This window comes from Arachis hypogaea, chromosome 11, assembly GCF_003086295.3.
Source record: "Arachis hypogaea cultivar Tifrunner chromosome 11, arahy.Tifrunner.gnm2.J5K5, whole genome shotgun sequence".
Lineage (NCBI taxonomy): Eukaryota > Viridiplantae > Streptophyta > Magnoliopsida > Fabales > Fabaceae > Arachis > Arachis hypogaea.
Window position 1 is genome coordinate 113,469,621 of NC_092046.1, and position 22,795 is coordinate 113,492,415.

Consider the following 22,795-nt stretch of genomic DNA (forward strand, 5'->3'; position numbering starts at 1 on the left):
ATCGGAAAAAAGAGAGATTCTAGTTGTAAGATATCTAATGAAACCGTCGCTGGAATTGAGATCTCATTCAAAGAGAAAGATATCAAATATCTGGAGTTTCTTTTTGTATATTATATGGATGATCCGATCCGCAAGGACCATGATTGGGAATTTTTTGATCGTCTTTCTCCGAGAAAGAGGCGAAACATAATCAACTTGAATTCGGGACAGCTATTCGAAATCTTAGTGAAAGACTGGATTTATTATCTCATGTTTGCTTTTCGTGAAAAAATACCAATTGAAGTGGAGGTTTTCTTCAAACAACAAGGGGCTGGGTCAACTGCTCAATCAAATGATATTGAGCATGTTTCCCATTTCTTTTTGAGAAACAAGCGGGTTATTTCTTTGCAAAATTGTGCTCAATTTCATATGTGGCAATTCGGCCAAGATCTCTTCGTTAGTTGGGGGAAGAATCCGCACGAATCGGATTTTTTGAGGAGCATATCGAGAGAGAATTGGATTTGGTTAGACAATGTGTGGTTGGTAAACAAGGATCGGTTTTTTAGTAAGGTACGGAATGTATCATCAAATATTCAATATGATTCCACGAGATCTAGTTTCATTCAAGTAACGGATTCTAGCCAATTGAAAGGATCTTCTGATCAATCCAGGGATTCCATTAGGAATGAGGATTCGGAATATCACACATTGACCAATCAAAGAGAGATTCAACAACTAAAAGAAATATCGATTCTTTGTTTGGATCCTTCCTTTCTTCAAACGGAACAAACAGAGATAGAATTGGAGTGATTCCCTAAATGCCTCTCTGTATATTCTTCAATGTGCCGACTATTCATAGAACGTGAGAAGCAAATGAATAATCATCTGCTTTCGGAAGAAATCGAAGAATTTCTTGGGAATCCTACAAGAGCCAATCGTTCTTTTTTCTCTGACAGATGGTCAGAACTGCATCTGGGTTCAAATATTACTGAGAGGTCTACTAGAGATCAGAAATTGCTGAAGAAAGAACAAGATGTTTCTTTTGTCCTTTCTGGGCGATCGGAAAGTAAAGAAATGGTTAATATATTCAAGATAATTATGTATTTACAAAATACTATCTCAATTCATCCTATTTCATCAGATCCGGGATGGGATATGGTTCCGAAGGATGAACTGGACAGTTCCAATAAGATTTCATTCTTGAACAAAAAGTTTTGACTTAGAAATGATAACTAACAAAAAGTTTTTATCAATTTGGCGGATTTATTTTTTGTCCCATAATTCTCCACTACTTTACATAAAATGATATGCCCTAGTTGTGCACTTTGTTTTTTTATATCCATTAGGCTTTTTTTTTTATTTAAAAACATAATATAGCATCCCCTTTTGACTTAATTTGCTTCTGCAGAATAAGCACAAAAATTGGAAAAAGATACTCAATTCAATAAAACATAAATTATAGTATCATAACCATTTCTTTATCCACATCCACAAATCTCATTTATTCCTATTCATGTTTTGTGTTGTGAACAGACATTTCTATTTATATAATTTTCATTTTTTATTTTTCTAATATATAAATATTCTAATTGATCGAATTTGTTTGACCTAAAGATGATTCTAGTTTCTACTTTATCATAAGTAAGGTTATGCTTTTACTAAAAAAAGAAATATTTCTTATTTTTCAAATCGATTTTTCTTTTCATTTCTTTAGTATTTATTCCAATTTTGAATATAAAAAATAAATTGTTTTATTTTTGAGTAATCTTATTAGTATTAGAAGAACATAAAATCTAACCTTAACGACGAGACCTATTATCATTTTTCGCATGTCCTCGGAAGTATAGAGTAGGTGAAAATTCGCCCAATTTATGGCCTACCATACGATCTGTTATATAAATAGGTAAATGTTCTTTTCCATTATGGATAGCAATGGTATGACCAATCATTGTGGGTATAATGGTAGATGTTCTGGACCAAGTTATTATTATTTCTTTTTCCGCTTTTGTGTTAAGCTTTTTTATTTTTCTTAATAGATGATTGGCTACAAAAGGATTTTTTTAGTGAACGTGTCATAGTGAATTCCTCCCATTTTTTGTAAAGACGAAGAAACAAATTTGATTTTCTCTATTCTACTATTTACTACGGCGACGAAGAATCAAATTATCACTATATTTATTCCTTTTTCTACTTCTTCTTCCAAGTGCAGGATAACCCCAAGGAGTTGCGGGTTTTTTTTCTACCAATTGGGGCCCTCCCTTCACTACCCCTATGGGATGATCTACAGGGTTCATAACTACTCCTCTTACTACAGGACGCTTACCTATCCAACATTTAGATCCGGATCTACCCAAAGTTTTCTGGTTTACCCCAACATTCCCCACTTGTCCGACTGTTGCTGAGCAGTTTTTGGATATCAAACGGACCTCCCCAGAAGGTAATTTTAATGTGGCCGATTTCCCCTCTTTTGCAATCAGTTTCACTACAGCACTTGCTGCTCTAGCTAATTGTCCACCCTTTTCGAGTGTGATTTCTATGTTATGTATGGCCGTGCCTAAGGGCATATCGGTTGAAGTGGATTCTTCTTTTTGATCAATCAAAATCCCTTCCCAAACTGTACAAGCTTCTTCCAAAGTATACGGCTTTCTGGATGTAGATGATGATATCTATACAGATGGATCTTATTGCAAATACAGAACAAAAATAAAGGATCTGTCATCTTGATAGAGATGGTTTTACCCCGTCAGATATTATTTTCTAGTATCTGGAGCACGGAATATATAAAATAGATTTTATAAAGTATTAGAACTATGATTCATACTTAATATTTCGACCTCGCAACCGGACTTTAATAAATTTTTATTAGAAGATACGTAAGTTAGAATAAATAAAAAAATTTTGATTCTTTCAAATAAAATTGCCACTGTTTGTCTTTTTTTTTTATCAAAGCAAAAAAATGTCTTTTGATTTCTTTTTTCATTCTATCCTATCTATTTCTTGAATAAGTGATAATCCAGCAGTTCTTACTCAGGAAATTTTTGGACATTAAAGGTTTTTTTGAATCATTGTTGTTCTGGTATGAATCTGAGGTTTTGTTTAATTGTTCATAAGGTCTTAACAAGAGAATTCCAGCGAAAAATAAAAAAATATATATAACATAATATCAGCCCAGGTGTTAATTACACGACCTTGACTATCAACTACAGATTGGTTGAAATTGAAACCATTTAAATTGAAAGCCATAGTGCTAATACCTAACGCGGTAAACCAGATACCTACTACAGGCCAAGCAGCTAGGAAGAAATGTAAAGAACGAGAATTATTGAAACTAGTATATTGGAAGATCAATCGTCCAAAATAACCATGAGCAGCCATAATATTATAGGTTTATTCCTCTTAACCGAATCTGTAACCTTCATTAGCAGATTCATTTTCTGTGGTTTCCTTAATCAAACTAGAAGTTACCAAGGAACCGTGCATTGCACTGAATAGGGAGCCGCCGAATACACCAGCTACGCCTAACATATGAAATGGATGCATAAGAATATTGTGTTCAGCCTGAAATACAATCATAAAATTGAAGGTACCAAAAATTCCTAGAGGCATACCATCCGAAAAGCTTCCTTGACCAATTGGATAGATCAAGAAAACAGCAGTAGCCGCTGCAACAGGAGCTGAATATGCAACAACAATCCAAGGGCGCATACCCAGACGAAAACTAAGTTCCCACTCATGACCCATGTAACAAGCTACACCAAGTAAGAAGTGTAGAACAATTAGTTCATAAGGACTGCCATTATATAACCATTCATCAACAGATGCCGCTTCCCATATCGGGTAAAAGTGCAAACCTATAGACGGCGAAGTAGGAATAATGGTACCCGAAATAATATTGTTTCCATAAAGTAGAGATCCAGAAACAGGCTCACAAATACCATCAATATCTACTGAAGGGGCAGCAATGAAAGCGATAATAAATACAGAAGTTGCGGTTAATAAAGTAGGGATCATCAAAACACCAAACCATCCAATGTAAAGACAGTTTTCAGTGCTAGTTATCCAGTTACAGAAGCGACCCCATAGGCTTTCGCTCTCGCGTCTCTCTAAAATTGTAGTCATGGTAAAATCTTGGTTTTTTTTAATTATCAGGGACTCCCAAGCACACGAATTCTCTCTAACTAGATAATTGAGGGCTTGTTATTCAATAGTATAACACGAGGCATATATTAGTGTCAACCAAGAAGATATATATCAATATATCTGTTGAAAATGCTTTTATTCATCTAGATTGATCTAAATTGGCTTTTTTTACCCCACTCTAATAAAATAAACAAAGAATGAAAATGATTATGAATTCACTATGGTATATACATATACCGTTATATAAATATAACTTCGACGTATTTTCTTATAGATTTTATAATTAAAATTAATATAGATATCATTATATCTATATTAATTAATATATATATATTCCATATATTATATGGGTTGCCCGGTTCTCGAACCCAGAACTAGTCGGATGGAGTAGAAATTGGATTTGTTAATGAATTTAGAAGGGAAAACAATAAAAAATCTCTCCCCAAGTCGTGCTTGCATTTTTCATTGCACACGGCTTTCCCTATGTATACATCTAAACCTGAGTTACTTATCCAGAAGAATACTCTCCAAAAGTTAAATACTCAGTGTTGATGAATCTCAAATCCCCCTCTTACTACATTACATAAACATTTCAGAATCTTATAGAGAATACTATTCGAAATAAAAAAGAAATGCATTTTTTATCCAAATTTTAGGTAAGGATGATTTTGATTTATCAATTTACATTGATTGGATCGTTACTGAAAAAAATATCCAAATACCAAATTCGACTTCTATATAACCTCCGCAAAGTAGACGAAGATCTTAGAAAGATCAAAGAAAGAATCTCTTCTTCCTCTGTAAAGAATTCTTTAATAATTCTTCTGAATCTAATCTTTTCAAAAAAGCGCGTAAAGTCCTCTTGTGTTTACGAGCCAAAGTTTTAATACAAGAAAGTCGAATTATATATTTTATTCGATACAAACTTTTTTTTGAGGATCCATTATAATAATGAGAAAGATTTCTGCATATCCGCAAATACCGGTCAATTATATCAAAATCAGATGAATCGGCCCAAACGGGCTTACTAATGGGATGTCTTAATATATTACAAAATTTCGCTTTAGCTAAAGATCTAACTAAGGGAATAATTGGGACTATTGTATCAAGTTTTTTCATAACAATTTCTATTAGAAATGAATTTTCTAGCATTTGACTCCGTACCACTGAAAAGTTTAGCCGTACATTTGAAAGATAGCCCCCCAAAAAAATGAAATGAATTCTCAAATAATTCGTTTATATGGATCATTCGGGGTTGAGACCAAATACCAAAATAACATTGCCAGAAATAAATGAGACAGTATCTCCATTTATTCATCAAAAAAGGCGCATTCTTTGAAGCCATAATGGATTTTCCTTGATATCTAACATAATGAATCAAAGGATCCTTGAAGAATAATAAGGTAGACAAAAAATTATTCGAAAAGACTTCTACAAGATGCTCTATTTTTGTATAGAAATAGATTCGCTCAAAAAGAACGCTAAAAGAGTTTAATCGTAAAAAAGAGGATTTTTTACGTAAAAAAGGAAGATGGATTCGTGTTCACATACATAAAAATTATATAGAAACAAGAAAAATCTTGGATTACTTCTTGAAAAAGTCAAAATAAGTTTTTTTGAGTAATAAGACTATTCCAATTACAATACTCATAAAGAAACAATCTTAATAAATGAAAAAGGGGTGGATCTTTCACCCAATATCGAAGAGTTTGAACTAAGATTTCCAGATGGATAGGATAGGGTATTCGTACATCGGAAAAAAATTTTAAATATGTAAATTTATCCTCAAAAAAGGAAAAAATGGAATGAATTGATTGCAAATTATTAAAATATTTTATGATTTTCGCCTCCTCTAAAGAAGAATTTAATTGTCGGGAAAATGGAATTTCCATGACAATGGCAAAACCCTCTGATATTATTTGAGAATACAAATTCTTGTTAGACCCCAAAATTGATTTTTACTTGAATCGTTATAAAAAAGAATCAAATGATTCTGTTGATATATTCGAGTAATTAACCGTTTTACAATTAGTAAGCTAGATTTCTTATCATAATCCACATTTTCCGACAAAATATATCGATTTCTATTAAAATCATGACCAGAGGCAAGTCCATAAATATACTCCCGAAAAATAAGTGGGTATAGGAAGTTCTGTTGACGAGATCTATCTAGTTCTAAATATCTTTGATATTCTTTCATTTTTCAAATTCAATTTTGTCAAAGGGATCAAAGATTTATTGGAATGGAAATCCAATACATAGTGCGATACAGTCAAAACGGGGTATTTCTAGATATTCGAATTAAAACGAATTATGAATAGATACCAAAAAATGATCAACGGATTCTCTCCACTTGCTTTTTCCACCTAATTCCATAGACCTCCTTTAAAGATTCCAATCTGAAAAAAGAATTGATATCTTGTATTTCTGTTGTATCAATAATCATTTCAACGATCAACTTCCCCCATAATGATATCTATACTACCTAGTATTGTCATAATATCGGCCAATTTTATTCTTTTAACTAATTGAGGAAGAATTTAAAAATTTATAAAACCGGGTGGACGAATTTTCCATCTCCAAGGAAAACCATTCTGATCTCCTATTAGAAAAATCCCCAATTCTCCTTTGGGGGCTTCAACTCTTACATAAAGTTCTTGTTTCGGCAATTCAAAAGTCGGAGACGGTTTTTTACTAATGAATCGATATTCAAAATCATTCTATTCTGGTTCCCTTTTCCTATCAAAGTAACGAATTTCTAAATTCTCATATGGTCCGTCGGGAATTCCTTTCGAAGCCTGTTGAATAATTTTTATGGATTCCACCATTTCACCAATTCAAACTAAATAACAAGCTAATGAATCTCCTTCTTTTTGCCATTGAACGTCCCAATCAAATTCCCCATAACACTCATAATTTTCAACTTTACGCAGATCCCATTGTATTCCGGAAGCCCGAAGCATCGGTCCTGATAAACCCCAATTAATTACTTCCTTTTCACTAACAATGCCTATTCCCTCAACCCGTTCTAAAAAAATGGGATTTCGCGTAATAAGTTTTTGATATTCAACAACCCCTGTTAAAAAATAATCGCAGAAATCCAAACATTTATCTATCCAACCATGAGGTAGATCGGCCGCGACTCCCCCGATACGGAAAAAATTATGCATCATTCTCATACCTGTCGCAGCTTCGAATAGATCATATATTAATTCTCTTTCTCTAAAAATATAGAAGAAAGGGGTTTGTGCACCAATATCCGCCATAAAAGGTCCCAGCCATAATAGGTGAGAAGCTATACGACTCAATTCCAACATAATTACTCGAATATAGCTGGCTCTTTGGGGTACTTGAATATTTTCCAACTGTTCTGGTCCGTTTACAGTTATTGCTTCTGTGAACGTCGTAGCTAAATAATCCCAACATGTTACATAAGGTAGATATTGTATAATTGTTCGATTTTCTGCAATTTTTTCCATCCCTCTGTGTAAATAACCCAATAACGGTTCACAATCAATAACATCCTCACCATCTAGAGTAATAATAAGTCGAAGAACACCATGCATTGATGGGTGGTGAGGTCCCATATTGACTACCATGAGATCTTTTCTTTTAGCTGTCCCATTCATAGGTTTTTCCTCGATTTATTCTTCCATGAATTTCGAAAGAAAAAAATTAATCAAGATTCAAGATCTAAAAAATCGAATAATTCAAAATGACTCTTCAAATTCAATTAACGAATTATTGACTCCCGAATATCCAATTGATTTATTAATTTGTTATAGCATATTCTATTTTTATTTGACAAATAAGATAGTACCTGTTGTCGTTTTTCCAAAATTTTTTGTAAACCTCTTTGAGATAAATAATCTTTTCGGTGCGATTCCAAATGTGCGATAAGTCTTCGTATCTTATTGGTGAAATTTAATACTTGAAATTCAACCGAGCCGGGGTTTTTTTCTTTTTTTTCTTGTGAAAATCCTGGTAGAAATAAATTTTTTACCATAAGTTAAAAACGTTCTTCTCCTCCTTCCATATTTTATAGATATCTTGTTTGATCTGTAATAGTAATGATACTAATTTAAAATTAGGTATTTTGTATATACAATAATCTAAATTTCCTTAACATTTTGCGATTCTGATGTCAAATCATACTATATTTCTTTAAAAAAAAATGGTCGATTTAAAAAATAAAATACTAATTATATATATAATTATATAGATAAAAGTAGATATAAGACGATAAGACGATTTTTTCGATTCCTTTTTGTATCTAAAGGATATATAATTGAATTAGTATCAAGGGATTTCATAGCTCAATTGGCGTTGTGCAAATAGTGTTGTCTACGGTTAGACTTTTTTCGGAACTTAATTTGAAAGCCATATTTCGACCCGGACGTTTTCGGGATGCCCCTAATAACCAACGAATGGCAAGTACTTTTCCTTGTGTGGATCCTATTTCAATGGGAACTTGATGAGTAGATCCGCCTACACATCTTGCTTTTACTGCTATATCGGGAGTTACTCCACGTATTGCTTGACGTAAAACAGATAGTGGATTTGTTTCTGTCTTTTGTTGAATCTTATATTTTGGAAAGAGGTCTGGCCAACCCTATAAAAGAGGATTACTTTAACTTAGAAGGGCCCGACATGACGAAGTCATCCCAAAAAACAAAGTTATAGAAGTAATCCCTGAAAGAGACCTAAACAAGGTCCAAGAAAGAGGATTACAAAAATAACTTAGAAGGGCCCGACATGACGAAGTCGGCCCAAAACACAAAGTTATAGAAGTAATCTCTGAAAGAGACCTGAACAAGGTCCAAGAAAGAGGATTACAAAAATAACTTAGAAGGGCCCGACATGACGAACCTGCTCCTTCAGGTTCTCATAAGCAGCATTCACGCTGCCGACAAGGTGACCTTAGAGCTCGGAGTAATCAGTTCGGGCAGACTCCAACTCCTCCCTCAGACGCATTACCTCCCGATAGGATGTAACATAGCTGTCTTTATGCCTCAATGCGTGTCCTCAGCCAACCTCACAGAAGCCGCCAAGGCAAGGGAGCTAGCCTTCTCGTTCTCCAGCTCCTTCTTCAGTTTTGTCACTTTCAGTTTGAGCCCCTCCTTCAAGCCCTTCATCCGATCAAACTCCTGTTTAGCCTCCTCCATGAAGGCTTTGGTGGCATGAAGAGGAAGATTTTGGGTAGTTCAGTACAAGGCAGCCCCCATGTGCACCATCTTAACACTACTCCGAGTTATAAAGTCCAAATGGCGGAGGAGCGATATATCATCCATAGGGAGGACACCGTAAGGACCGATCTGCTGATCTACGAACTCGACCGCGTCAAAATCCAGGGCATCAAGGTTGAAAGGCTCAAGGGTTTTTTGCTTTTTTTTGGGAGGAGCACCAGAAGTAACAACAGAGGCTTGGGGAGGATCAATCACACGAACCCGGGGAGTTGGGATTACCTTCCTCGCCCCAGGTGAGCTCGGAACGGACGGCTTCGACTGAGCCTGGGAAGATCCCTCCCCGGCTGCCTTGGCCGAGATGTTTTTTGTTGTGGTAGATTTCTTCGCCCTTTTGAAGGCCTTCATATACTCATTATCCTTAATCATCTCTGCAAGCAACGCGCAACAGTGAGAAATCAAGTTACAAATTAGAAAAGAGCCTACAGAAAATAAAATCAAACAGACAAAGAAAGGAAGTCGATCACTACCCAGCTCAGCTCGGAGAAGTGAAGGGTCCCCTAAGAATTTCTTGGTATCAAGATAGGGAAGCTCCCCCCAATTCTCCTCCAACACAGTCACAAAGGCCTGCTCGACCTCGTCCAGCATCTCCCATGAATACCTCGACACAACAACATTCTTTTGCCACTCTAAAGGAAAAGTGGGCTCATCATTCTCATCCAGAAAAAAGGGCCGAGCTCCTTCAACAGCTCAGACCTTGAAGAAATAGTTCTTAAAATCACGAAATGACTCGTCATACATAGAAAAAACTTTCTTCCCTTGCGAAGCTCGGAAAGAAACCCAGGCAGCCTTTTTCTTCACTACCCCAGGTTTTGTCAAGACAAACAAATAAAAGAAAAGGGATTGCGAGGCAGGGACGTCAAGTTCACGACACAACAATTGAAAAATCTTTATAAAGTCCCAAAAATTAGGGTGAAGTTGGGACGGAGCTACATTGCAAGACCACAACAGATTGGTCTCAAAAGGAGTAAAAGGAATGGTAATGCTCATCTGGCCAAAGAAGAAATCATATGCATAGAAAAAAGACGGTCTTCAGCAACTCGAGTAGAGAAACAAACTCTCTCTTCAGAGGATGAAGGTACAAGTTCGTAATTCTTCTCCTCACCGACACTACTACAAATCCTATGAAACTGCCTAAGCTGCTGACAAAACTCAGAATCAACCAAAGAAACACACAGAAGAACCATTGAATCCACCTAATCAGCCATGCCCTCAGGGACCTGGGAAGATGTCTCAACAATGTTCTTGTGAGAAGACATGAGAATCAATCCTACAACAAGAAGAGAAGAAAACAGATTACTAACCTAAAAACATCTCGGATAAAAAATAAAACATCTCAGAACAACTCGGACAAGCGCGACATGGAGCAATACAAACAAAAGAAAACCCCCGGGACCTACACTAAAGACCCAGGAGCATCCTTTTGGGGGCAAGTTAGGGAGCAAGGACTCAAGGAAACCTACAAATTTTCATCTTTGCATCTCTACACGTCTTGGCAGATAACACTCCGAGAAGAAAAGCCACGAGTTACAAATCAAAAATCATCAAAATCACCTCCCAAAATTCACAAGCATCAAGAGGAAAATGCACTCGAACAAAAGGCGAAAGTTAAAATCATGGGAATCGTTATCTCCTACAAAGATACAGCAACAAGGAAAGCCACCAAAACAGAGCAGAAGTCAAGGGGCAATCTTTTGAAATTGTGAGCAAGAAACAACTTTTTCAAAATAAATAGCCAGAAGCAACAGTAGAACATGCAAAGCCCTAGGAAGCCTCAAACAAGAAATACCGGGAATATGCATAAAAAACGAAAAAGAAAGTCAGAGATAACACATTACAACGACAAGCAAACACAAAGATCATAGAAAGGTTCAAGCTTTTTTCAACATGCAGTCAAATGACAAAGAAAACCAAAGGCAAAGCAACGGAAAAAGTGAAGAAACTGTAAATAGAACCAACCTGGAAAAAAGCAGAAAGCTTCAGAAGAGTCGAGGATGTGAGACGAAATCCTGAATCGCCCTCGCACAAGCAAAAGCACCAGGCGATGTCACAGGAAGAAACGCGAAATTACAAACTCCAGGCGAAAACAGAAAATGAGAAAGAAAAGGGAAGTTACGATAACAAGAGAAGAAAAATTGTCTTTTCTGTGTGTAAAGATTCAAATTAGAAAGCCAAGGGAAACAGGGCATTAAAAACTAATTAATAAGGGTATTAAAAACCCTCGCCCGTTCCCAAGAACAGAACGCTAATACAAAAGCGCGCGCTTTTAGAAGAAAACGTTCCGCATTCAAAAACGAAGACTCTACAAGGAAGAAGTCGACCGGTGCCCGAGTTTGGCTTCATCAGAGCAGGATTGAAGTCCTAAACACAAGACTCGACCTCCCAAAAAAGACCGAACTCGAGCAGGGACACTGTTCATACCCTGGGTCGAGTTGTCCGACCCGGGATGATTGGCGTAAAAGCGACCGACCTCCTCAGGTCAGACTATCCAACCTCTTTTTAAAGAGAGCTCGGCCAAACCGATAGGAAAGCCCAGTAAGGGGCCCAAATAGAGGAACACGACCCAAATCCAAAGGCAGTCCAAGCCTATAGAGATAAGGGTGGTTCCCTTGAAGATAAGCTGACCTCACTCAAAGATAAGATAAGATAAGATAACTAACTTATCTTATCTAAAAAGGTCACTCTACACCATTATAAATACACTGGAGCACCCAGGTATAACTCATACTCTGATTCTACTAAAAACCTGTTTAATACCCATGCTAACTTAAGCATCGGAGTCTCTTACAGGTACTCCCACCCTTCGGTGACGAAGGATCAGCAGTGCAGCCAAGCTCAACAAGTCGGACACGACAGCTCCGGCCTCCACTTCTAGCCGGACACGTCATCTCCAACCAACACAGAAGATCTCGTCTGAGATCGACCTATAGTTTCAGGTAACCCTCGGAACAGTGGGAAAGGCCCCATGAAGTCAATACCCCATACATCAAACAACTCAATCTCTAAGATCCCTTGCTGAGGCATGGCATAACCGTGAGGTAGATTACCAGCTCTTTGGCAACTGTCACAGTTACGTACAAACTCTCGGGAGTCTCTATAGAGAGTAGGCCAGTAGAAGCCACATTAGAGAACCTTTGTGGCTGTTCGCTCACCTCCGAAATGTCCTCCATATTGTGATCCATGGCAATGCCATAGGATCTTCTGTTCCTCTTCTCTAGGCACACATCTACGGATTATTCCGTCTGCACATCTCTTAAAGTGATATGGTTCATCCCACAGGTAGTACTTTGCATCAGAAACTAATTTTTTCGTTTGCTGCTTACTGTACTCTTTGGGTATAAATCTCACAGCTTTATAGTTTGCAATGTCTGCAAACCATGGTACTTCTTGAATGGCAAAGAGTTGCTCATCCGGAAAGGTTTTAGAGATCTCAGTAGGAGGGAGGGGCGCTCCTGCTACTGGTTCTATCTAGGATAGGTGATCAGCTACTTGGTTCTCTGTCCCTTTTCTATCTCTTATTTCTATATCAAACTCTTGCAGAAGTAACACCCATCTTATGAGTTTGGGTTTTGAATCCTGCTTTGTGAGAAGATATTTTAAAGCAGCATGGTCAGTGTACACAATCACTTTTGATCCTACTAAATAAGATCTGAACTTGTCAATGGCATAAACCACTGCAAGCAACTCTTTTTCTGTGGTTGTGTAATTCTTCTGCACGTCATTTAAAACATGGCTAGCATAATAAATGACATGCAGAAGCTTGTCATGCCTCTGTCCCAATACTGCACCAATGGCATGGTCACTGGCATCACACATTAGTTCAAATGGTAATGTCCAGTCTGGTGAAGAAATGACTGGTGCTGTGACCAGCTTAGCTTTCAGAGTCTCAAATGCCTGTAGACACTCTGTGTCAAAGACAAATGGTGTATCAATAGCTAGCAGTTGCTTAGAGGTTTTGTAATTTTTGAAAAATTCTTTATAAACCTCCTATAGAATCCTGCATGCCCCAGAAAGCTTCTGATTGCCTTAACATTGGCAAGTGGTGGTAATTTTTCAATTACCTCTACCTTAGCTTAATCCACCTCTATTCCCTTGTTCAAAATTTTGTGCCCAAGGACAATTCCTTCAGTCACCATAAAGTGACATTTCTCCCAGTTTAAAACCAGGTTAGTCTCTTGGCACCTTTTCAGAACAAGTGCTAGATGGTCAAGACAGGAGCTGAATGAGTCTCCAAATACTGAGAAGTCATCCATGAAGACTTTCAAAAATTTCTCTACCATATCAGAGAAGATAGAGAGCATGCACCTCTGAAAGGTTGCAGGTGCATTGCACAGACCAAATGGCATCCTTCTGTAGGCAAATACTCCAGATGGACATGTGAATGCTATTTTCTCTTGGTCCTGAGGATCTACTGTAATTTGGTTGTAACCTGAATAGCCATCTAAAAAGCAGTAGTATTCATGACCTGCTAGTCTCTCTAGCATCTGGTCTATGAATGGTAAAGGAAAATTATCCTTTCTGGTAGTTGTATTGAGCCTTCTGTAGTCAATACACATACGCCACCCTGTAACTGTTCTTGTAGGAACCAGTTCATTCTTTTCATTATGAACCACAGTCATGCCTCCCTTCTTGGGGACAACTTGGACAGGGCTCACCCAGGGGCTATCAGAAATGGGATAAATAATCCCAGCCTCTAGAAACTTAGTGAGCACTTTCTGCACCACCTCCTTCATGGATGGATTCAGCCGCCTCTGTAGTTGAACACTGGCTTAGCATCATCCTCCAATAGGATCTTGTCCATGCATCTGGCTAGGCTAATGCCCTTAAGATCACTTATGGACCACCTAAGAGCTGTCTTGTGTGTCCTTAGCACCTGAATTAATGCTTTCTCTTCCTGTGGTTCTAAAGTAGAGCTTATGATTACCGGAAAAGTGTCATCTTCTCCCAAAAATGTATATTTCAGGGAGGGTGGTAGTGGTTTGAGCTCGGGTTTAGGAGGTTTCTCCTCTTCCTGAAGAGTTTTCAGAGGTTCTTTTGTTTTCTCTAGTTCCTCTAGATCATGCTGAACATCTTTAAAAATATCCTCTAGCTCTGATTCGAGACTCTCAGTCATATTCACTTCTTCCACCAGGGAGTCAATAATATCAGCACTCATGCAGTCTTTTGCTGTGTCTGGATGCTGCATAGCTTTGACAGCATTCAACTTAAACTCATCCTCATTGACTCTCAGCGTTATCTCCTCTTTTTGGACGTCAATGAGGGTTCGTCCAGTTGCTAGGAAAGGTCTTCCTAGAATGAGAGTTTCACTCTTGTGCTACTCCATTTCTAGCACTACAAAGTCAGTGGGAAAGGCGAATGGCCCAACCTTGACAATCATGTCCTCAATTACGCCTGATGGAATTTTAATGGAACCATCAGCAAGTTGGAGGCATATTCGGGTTAGTTTAACTTCATCAGTCAAACCAAGCTTTTTGATAGTGGATGCAGGTATTAGGTTTATACTTGCCCCAAGATCACATAGATCTATCTTGGTACAAGCATCCTCTAATGTGCATGGTATCATAAAGCTTCCAGGATCTTTAAGCTTCTCTGGTAAGCTTTTTAGAATGACTGTACTGCATTCTTCAGTGAGGAAAACTTTTTCAGTTTCTCTCCAATCCTTCTTATGACTTAAGATCTCTTTCATGAAATTATCATAAGAAGGTATTTGCTCAAGTGCCTCTGTAAACAGAATTTTTATTTCAAGAGTCCTGAGATAGTTTGCAAAGCGGGCAAATTGTTTATCCTGTTCTGCTTGGCGGAGTTTCTGAGGATAAGGCATCTTGGCTTTATATTCTTCAACCTTAGTTGCCACAGGTTTACTTCCTACAGAAATGGTTGGAGAAGCCTGCCTAAGGGGGTTGTTATTAGCATTTGCAGGTGTCTAATCCCCCATTGGCGTTTGAACGCCAGAATTGGGTGCTGTATGGGCGTTTAACGCCAGATTGCCATCCTTTTCTGGCGTTTGGACGCCAGAATTGGCCATCCACTGAGGGTTTAACGCCAATTTTTTACGCTTTTTTGGCGTTTGAACGCTAGAATCATTCCTCTCTGGGCTCTTGCTGTCCTCAGAGGGATTTTGGGCAGTGGCTTGGTCATCCTCTGTTAGTTGTTCCTTTCTTGGCTTTCTACTGCCTTGAGTTGAGACATTCAATGTCTTTCCACTCCTTAAATGAACAGCTTGGCACTCTTCTGTTATCTGTTTAGATAGCTATTGTCTTGTCTGATCCAATTGTGCTTCCATATTCTTGTTAGCATTTTTAGTGTCTTATAGCATCTCTTTAAATTCTGCTAACTGTTTTGTTATAAGAAGCAATTACTGATTGAGTTCAACAACTTGTTCTGGAGGACTAAGTTCAGTGGATAGTGCTTTAGCCTCTTCTTTCATGGAGGACTCACTAATTAAGTACAGATGCTGATTGCTAGCAACTGTATCAATGAGCTCTTGAGCCTCATCAATTGTCTTCCTCATGTGTATAGATCCACCAGCTGAGTGGTCTAGAGACATCTGGGCCTTTTCTATAAGCCTGTAGTAGAAGATGTCTAACTGCACCCATTCTGAAAACATTTCAGAGGGGCATTTCCTTAGCATCTCTCTGTACCTCTTCCAGGCATTATAAAGAGATTCATTATCCTCTTGTTTAAAGCCTTGGATGTCCAGCCTTAGCCGTGTCATCCTTTTTGGAGGAAAATATTGATTCAAGAATTTGTCTGATAACTGTTTCCATATTCTTATGCTTGCTGTGGGTTGGTTATTTAACCACCTCTTAGCTTGATCTTTTACAGCAAATGAAAATAGTAATAATCTGTAGATATCCTGATCCATTTCCTTATCACGTACTGTGTCAGCAATTTGTAAGAACTGTGCCAGAAACTCAGTAGGTTCTTCCTGTGGAAGACCAGAATACTGGCAAGTTTGTTGCACCATGATAATGAGCTGAGGGTTTAGCTCAAAACTATTGGCTCTGATAGGGGGTATACAGATACTACTCCCAAAGGAAGTATTAGTGGGTTTAGCATATGACCCCAGAGTCCTTTTGCACTGTTCATTTTCACTTGAGTCCATAATGAACCTCTCTTGTTTTTGTATACATAGTTAACAAGGAAATAAAAAGATGTGTGTCTCTATGTCAGGATATAGAGCACTGGTATTGGAAGATGAGATAGAAAAAAAATGGATGTGAAAGAAGGATTATATTTTGAAAAAAAATAAAAATTGATTAAAAGAAAAATTAAAATATTTTTGTTTTTATTTTATTTATTTAATGCTAATTTGAAATTAAAGAAATTAAAATAAAGTAAATGGAAAAAGTGGTATAAGTCTTGAAAATTAAAAGAAAGGAAATAAAAGAAATTAGAAAACTAAATTAAGTAATTACTTAAAAAGATTTGAAAAATTATGGGTGAGGATTTTCGAAAAATGAAGAGAGAGAAAGTGGTTAGAAAGTTTTGAAAAAGATATGTCTTAAAATTAAAGATACTTGTAAGAAAATAAATAAATAAAAGAAAAGATTTGAAACAGATATGATTTTAAAATTTTAAAGATTGAAACTTTCTTAACAAGAAAACACCAAACTTAAAATTTTTCAATCAAAATAATAAAATAGGACAAGTAATTCGAAAATTATAAAAAAAAGATTTTGAAAAATTTTATAAAGGATTTTCGAAAAATATAAAAAGAAAATTGAAAAAGAATTTGTTTTGAAAAAGATTTAAAAAGATAAAATTTTTAAAATTGAAATTTCAACTTGACTAATAAGAAACTACCAAATTTTAAAAATTTTGACTAAGTCAACCTAAGGAATTCGAAAATGATGAGTAAATAAAGGAAAAGATATTTTTTTGAATTTAATGAGAAAAGAGAAAAACATTAAAATGACACCAAACTTAGAATTTTTAGAACAAAACAAAGAAAACAAACAAGAAAACTTTGAATGTCAAGATGAACACCAAGAACACTTTTTGGAAATCTTTAAGAAAATAAAAACACAAAGGACACTAAAGTTAAAAATTTTTATACTTTGGACACTAATAATTCGAAAATGCACAAGAAAAAGAAGGAAAGATACAAAACAAGAAAAAATAAAGATCAAACAAGGAAAATAAACAAGAACAACTTGAAGATTAAGAAAGAACAAGGAACATAAAACTCAAAAATATGAAGAACAAAAAGAACATACAATTCGAAAAATTTGAAGGAAAATAAAAACATGCAATTGACACCAGACTTAAAGCATAAAACTAAACTCAAACAGAAGACTCAAAGGAAAAATTAAAGATAAATAAAGAAAAATAAGGTTTTTGAAAAGAAAATAAAAGACTTAAATTTAGTGACTCTAAACCAAAAAGATAAAATTTTCCTAATTTAAGCAAAAAAATGAACCGTCAGTTGTCCAAACTTGAACAATCCCCGGCAGCGGCACCAAAAACTTGGTGCATGGAATTGCAATCCCACCTTTGCAACTCCGCACAACTAACCAGCAAGTGCACCGGGTCGTCCAAGTAATACTTTACGTGAGTAAGGGTCGATCCCACGGAGATTGCCGGCTTGAAGCAAGCTATGGTTATCTTGTAAATCTTAGTCAGGAGATTAATGATAAAAATGATTTTGTTTATGAAAAGTAAATAACATGAAATGAATGGTACTTGTAATTCAGTAATGAGGAACAGGTTGAGGTTCCGGAGATGCTCTGTCGTCTGAATCTCTGCTTTCCTACTGTCTTCTTCTCCAAACATGCATGGCTTCCTTCAATGGCAAGCTGTATATTGGTGGATCACCGTTGTCAATGGCTACCATCCGTCCTCTCGGATGAAAAATACCAGGCACGGTTTCTGTACGGCTAATCAACTGTCGGATCTCTCGTCTCGGATGAAAAATACCAGGTACAGTTACCACATGGCTAATCATCTGTCGATTCTCACTTGTGTCAGAATAGGATCTCTCTATCCTTTTGAACACTGTCACTGCGCCTAACATTCGTGAGTTTGAAGCTCGTCACAGTCATCCCGTTCCAGATCCTACTCGGAATACCACAGAAAAGGTTTAGACTTTTCGGATCTCAAGAATGCTGTCAATTGGTTCTAGCCTCTACCACGAAGGTTCTAATCTCACGGACTCGGTCTGTGGATTAGAGATGCAAGAGATACGCACTTAAGCTGTTGCCCAATGACTACATTGAGCTCAGGTAGAACGGGAGTGGTTGTCAAGCACGCGTTCATAAATTTGAGAATGATGATGAGTATCACAGGTCATCATATTCTCTATATTGAAGTACGAGTGAGTATCTTAGAACAGAATCAAGCGTGATTGAATAGAAAACAATAGTAATTGCATTAATCCATTGAGACACAACAGAGCTCCTCACCCCCACCTATGGGGTTTAGAGACTCATGCCATAGAAAATACAATATGAGATGTAAAATGTCATGAGTTACAAAATGAATCTCTAAAAGTAGTTTTTATACTAAACTAGTAACTTAGGTTTACAGAAAATGAGTAACTAAGTGCAGATAGTGCAGAAATCTACTTTCGGGGCCTAGTTGGTGTGTACTTGGGCTGAGCATTGAAGCTTTCACGTGCATAGGCCATTCTTGGAGTTAAACGCCAGCTTGGGTGCCAGTTTGGGCGTTTAACTCCAGTTCTGGTGTTTTACGCCAGAAAAGGGTCTCTGGATGGTGTTGAACGCCAGTTTGGGCCATCAAATCTCGGGAAAAGTATGGACTATCATATATTGTTGGAAAGCCCAAGATGTCTACTTTCCAACACAGTTGACAGCGCTCCAATTGGGATTTTGTAGCTTCAGAAAATCCACTTCGAGTGCAGGAGGGTCAGAATCCAATAGCATCTGCAGTCCTTTCTCAGCCTTTGAATAAGATTTTTGCTCAGGTCCCTCAATTTCAGCCAGAAAATACCTGAAATTACAGAAAAACACACAAACTCATAGTAAAGTCCAGAAATGTTATTTTTGCATAAAAACTAATAAAAATATAATAAAAAGTAACTAAAACATACTAAAAACTATGTAAAAACCATGCCAAAAAACGTATAAAATATCCGCTCATTAGGAGGTACAACGATGAAAGGAATCAGAAGAAAAGCTCTTAAAACTGGAGTCGACTTTAAGGGTAGGTAAGCACGAGCTGACCGAGTAGAAACTTTAAGAGCCGAGACATGGATCTTTATAATGGAACTATCGATCCGAGGCATCATTTGAGCAATTTCAAAAGCCGCATGTACTTGACAGATGCATCAAATGCAACTCACTGTAAAGCCTTTTCGACTACGTTAACCAAAGCGGCCATGAAATGATTTGATAGTTTACCACCTAGATCGGTCACTTGTTTCGACGATTTGGCAAGAAGCTTCCTTATCCGGTTTTCCATCCAAAAGGATAAGGTCAAGCATGCGCTAAGCTTCTTAAGAGTAAAGCAAGAAGTTGGAGAATCTCTACAGGTTTATATGGAAAGATTCAACAAAGCATGTTTGGAGATTCATAACCTACCTACCGAAGCAGTCATCATGGGACCAGTCAACAGCCTCAGAGAAGGACCCTTCTCCCAATCCATATCAAAGAGGCACCCGACCTCTTTGTACGAGATGAAAGAGCGAGCAGATAAGTACATCAATATGGAAGAAACAACTCGTTTAAGGGAACCTGCTCCGAGACAACACAATCAATATCCGGCACAAGACAAAGAGAAGGAATCAAAGAAAAAATAAGAATACAGCTTGGACAAAACTCGAAGGTATCACAATTACACCCCGTTACGAGTATCCCTTTTTGACGTCTACAGAGAGATCTACCATACAGAAAAAATCTCACCTCCCAAGCCGTTCAAAAACAAAAAAGGTAGAAGTCGGGTAGAATACTATGAATACCACAAAATCTACGACCATTCTACCAATGATTGCTACGATTTAAAAAATGCAATCGAGAAATTGGCTAGGGAAGGTCAGTTAGATAGGTATTTAGTAGACAGGTCGAATGATCAAGGTAAGAGGAAAAGAGATGAAGAAGTTGGGTTCGCGGAGATTGACCGCCACAAACTCCTGAGAGGCACATCCATATGATTGCTGGAGGATTCGCAAGAGTTACAAAATTCCCCGCAAGAGACATTTAAAAGAAGTCTACCAGGTCAGTGAGGATGCTGAAATGCCCGATCTCTTGGTCATCACCCCGTCGTGATCACAATGATATTTGCCAATGAAAACCTCCACAAAACTCTAGTAGATCAAGGAAGCTCCGTGGACATCCTGTTCAAACCAGGTTTCGATAAATTGGGCCTACAAGAAAAAGAGTTGAGAGCATACCACCCCGATACCCTCTTCAGTCTGGGAGATACTCCTATCCAACCCCTAGGATTTATTTCTCTCTGTACCACCTTTAGGAAGGTCCCAAAATAAAAAACCTTGAGCATAGACTACATAGTAATCGATGTGGCATCGACTTATAATGCCTTTATAGGTTTGACAACACTAAACCAACTTGTTGTAGTAGTCTCCACCCCTCATATTTGCATGAAGTTTCCCACTCTTAAGGGAATAGCCACTGTGATGAGAGACCAGAAACTAGCAAGAAGATGCTACAATGAAAGCTTGAACCTATGAGGGTATACAAAAAGAAAGGAGGTCAACACTATAGCGCTTGGAGGTATCCGAGTTTGGGAAGAACTAAGACCTCAACCTGAAGGAAAGATCGAGGAGGTTGATATGTAAAAAAATTAATTTTCACGTATTAACTACCGGCAAGTATACCAGGTCGTATCAAGTAATAAAACTCACTTAGAGTGAGGTCGATCCCACGAGGATTAAAGGATTAAGCAATCAATAGTTAGTTGATTATTCTAGTTAGACGGTTCATATTGGAGTGATGAGCAACATGAAATGTAAATGACTAGAAATTAAAAGAAAGCAATAAAGTGCAAGAAAAGTAAATGACGTAAAAGTAAAGTGCAAGAAAATAAAGTGCTGGAAAGTAAGGTTGCAAGGAATAGAAAGTACAAGAAAGTAAAGTGCAGGAAAGTAAATGACGGAAAGGTAAATAACTATAAGTAAAAATAAAAGAGAAGCATTGGGATCAAGAGATATTGCTCTCTTAGGATCAACCATTCTCATCTCCTCTTCAATCATACAATTATTGATCTCTTGGAAAATCATAAGTAACCAAACCCCAATCTCTTGGTGATTTGATTTCTCTTAACATAAACAATTGCCAATCTCTTGATCTAATTGGTCATGAGAAGAGATGATGTTCAATTTCTGATTCAAAGGCCACACAACCCTCAAGACCTCAATTCAAAGTGGTTACATCTCACATACCAACTAAGAATATATTGATCAAGAGGATTATGAGAGAAGAGCCTCAAACTGAATTCCATGACCCCTTTCTCAAGGATCACATGTAATTTAAGTAGATCCAATCCCCCTTTCGGTAGTTATTGGATCTATGAAGCACAATGACTCTCTCTAAAGCAACAATAAAAGAAGAATTGAAGATGAAGAATGAAAATAAATCAACCCATTGAATTACAATAGAGCTCTCTTTCCCAATGGAAAGAGTTAGTAATTCATAACAAAATATTTACAAAAGTAAGAAAGAAAAGAGAAGAAGATGATGGTGAAAAAAGAGGGTCCGAAAACTCCCCCCAGCGGAGTGCCTAATTCTATGAAACTAAAACCTATATATAAGCTAGCCTAAATTACAAATTGAAATGAAATTGAAAATAAATTGCAATCAAATGAAAATTAACTATTCTAGATTATTCTTGTGGCCTTGATTGGTTAACAATTGTGGGCTCGCTTGCTTGAAGTATAAGTGGACTTGGAGTGAAGTTAATTGAGCAAAGGTGAGGCTTCCAGGCTAGCGTAGCATTTTTGAGGAAGGTGTAGCGCTCATGCACTCACGCGTACGTGTCACCCACGCTTGCGCGTCATCATTGTTTTTGGCACTTGTCACGCGTACGCGTCACCCACGTGTGTGCGTGATCTTCAGCGCTTTTGGAAAAAGCGTAGCTTTAGTGTCAAAGGCGCTCTTCCACGCGTACGCCTCGTCCATACGTGCGCGTGGTCTTCAAAAAATGTCAAATTCTCGTGTACGCTTTATCTGTGCGTGCGCGTGGTCTTCAAAAATATCACTTTCATGCATATGCGTCACCCACGCGTACGTGTCGCCAGCTAAATTTTCCCTCTTCTATCGCAGGCGCTCTTGGTAAAAATGTAGCGCCAAAGGCGCTCTTCTGGTAATCCAAAGCGCCTTTGAGAAAAGTGTTGTGCCAAAGGCGCTCTCTTGATATGAGGGACGCTTTTGGGTAGAGCGTAGCGCCAAAGGCACTCTCGCCTGTTTCTTATCTTTTCTGCTTCACCCTTTAAATTTTTTTCTTCTTTTGAGCTTGTT

General features: G+C 37.4%; 1 pseudogene; it reads right to left on the minus strand.

Annotated features, from left to right (window-relative positions):
• Positions 1 to 2,068: 2,068 nt before the first annotated feature.
• Positions 2,069 to 4,199, minus strand: LOC140176172 (photosystem II protein D1-like; annotated as a pseudogene).
• Positions 4,200 to 22,795: the final 18,596 nt, after the last annotated feature.